The sequence below is a fragment of the Psammomys obesus genome, unplaced genomic scaffold (assembly GCF_907164565.1).
Source record: "Psammomys obesus unplaced genomic scaffold, mPsaObe1.curated_primary_1811, whole genome shotgun sequence".
Lineage (NCBI taxonomy): Eukaryota > Metazoa > Chordata > Mammalia > Rodentia > Muridae > Psammomys > Psammomys obesus.
Window position 1 is genome coordinate 40,884,829 of NW_026587216.1, and position 2,280 is coordinate 40,887,108.

Sequence of the window (2,280 nt, forward strand, 5' to 3'; positions counted from 1 at the left end):
GAACAACCAAAATAATTACGTCAAGAAATGCTGTAGAGGTTATTTAGCCACAAGAGTTTAGGGCATGCACAATAGGTTCTTCAGAAAAAAAAAAAAAGGGTATAAAGAAATTTTATGCTTCTGTGTGTGTGTGAGAGAGAGAGAGAGAGAGAGAGACAGGGTCTTTCTACATTGTCCTGGAACCCACTATGTACATCAGGCTGGCCTTGAACTCACAGATCCCCCTGCTCTGCCTCCTGAGTGCTGGGATTAAAGGTGTGGGTTACCAAGCCTGTCAAAATTTTATATATTTTAAAAGCAGGTAGATGTAAAACTGGGGAGAAAAGGGACACTAAAAATGAACTTTAAAATATGAATGGTTACATGCTTAAGATGATGCTTAAGGAAACACCCAACAAGTTCTGGAACTTGCTATGTGGACCAGACTGACCTTACACTCTCACATCACTGCCTCCACCTAGGATTAAAGGCCTGTGTGTACCACCACAGAGGGCTAAAGCTGTTTCTTAACTTCTAGTAAGGAGGAGGGGTAAATAAGAGCCAGAATAGCTTGTTTTTACTGATCATTAATTCTGCGGTTGGTTGATATAGAGTCTCTGTACATTATCAAATTTAACCTTTATCAGTACATATCAGCTATAGAGAAAGGTTTCACTATGACATCTGCATAAAACTTTGACCACGAAGGGTGGTGGCGCACACCTTTAGTTCCAGCACCTGGGAGGCAGGTGGATCTCTGAGTTTGAGGCCAGCCTGGTCTTCATAGTGAGTTCCAGGACAGCCAGAGCTACACAGAGAAACGCTGTCTCGGAAAACCAAAATAGGATAAATCCTATATATCCTCTATTATCTATTCTTGCTGTTTCTCTTTACAAGCAGTCCCCTTTCTATTTCATGGCTCTCCCATCCTGTGCTTGAAGATGAAACTCATGACAGGCAAGTGCTCTACTACTAAGCTGTTCCTTCACCTATAATTTTAATACAGGTTTTTTTCATGGGAAAACATGCCATACTTGTTTTTCTGGATCTGTCTTATTGCCCTTACTGTTACATCCCATCAATTTTCATGCAAATATAACTTTGTTTTTCATGACTGAATATTTGATTGTGTATATCCAGGACATTTTCCATTCACATAGAGGGTCACCTAAGATGATTTTGTAACTTAGGTATTGTGACTATCAGTGCCACAATAAATGCTTGTAGGTACCTCTGTTTTTATTTATTTTGGTTTTTCTTTTATTAAATTTGTTTTTGTTTTTCAAGACAGGTTTTGGTTGTCTTAAAACTCGATCTACAACTGTGGCCTTGAACTCAAGAGATCCACCTGCCTCTGCCTCCTGAGTGCTGGGCCTAAAGGTGTGTGCCACACTGCTGGGCTTGGTGCCTTTGTTTTATGTTGATTCAATTCCTTTAGGTATGTACCCCCAGGAGAACCATTCTAATTTTGCTTTCCCTTCAGCTAGCCTGCTCACATAGTAGTTAAAGATATGCCCGCAGTACATTTCCACTAACATGCTTAGCATGATACTCTAAGACTAATCCTATGCTAACGCCATCCCCCGTTTTCCGGGTATCTTGATCAAGTTCACCCCCAGAGATCACCAGTCGAGATTTTTAGGACATTGTCTCACATAACCTAGGTTGGTCTCGAACTCTATCGAGCCGAGGCTGCGGACCATCAGTTTTGCTTATGTTCATTTAGCACACAATGACTGCTTTCTTGCCAAAACCGGTTAGATCTCTAAGAGGTCGTCTCTAGGATGACAGCTGCCGCGAAGGGAGGCCCGCCCGCAGGAATCGTGGCAGGCACGGTGGCTGGAACTTTCTCAGGCCTAGGCAACGTACCGGGCCCCCTCCCCTGCTGCAGTCTCCCGCGTCTGAGCGTGGGGAAGCGGGCCCCTGCCGGTGTACGCGACCACCCTAAGGAGCAGCGCGGCCAGGAAGGTCCCCCGCGGCCGGCCGCCCCCAGGTGCATCTCGGGAAGGGCCGGCCGCGCGCTGCCGCCCACGGCGCCCTCCGGCCGAGGACGGAGACTCGCCGGTCCGCCTGCCTCCGGGGGCCGTGCCGCGCCCCGGGGGCCGCACACCGGGCCTGAAGAGGACGCGCAGGGCGCCGGAGCCCCGAGCTTCGCTGCCCGGACCCTGGCGCGGCCCGCCACGTCCCAGCAGCGCCCGCAGGCGGGAGGCTCTCCCGCGCAGGCGGTTCGCGCGGGCTCCGCAGGGCGCGCTGGCGGCGGGGCAGGGCGGGCCGGGGCGGGGCGCGCGGCCGGGGGCGCAC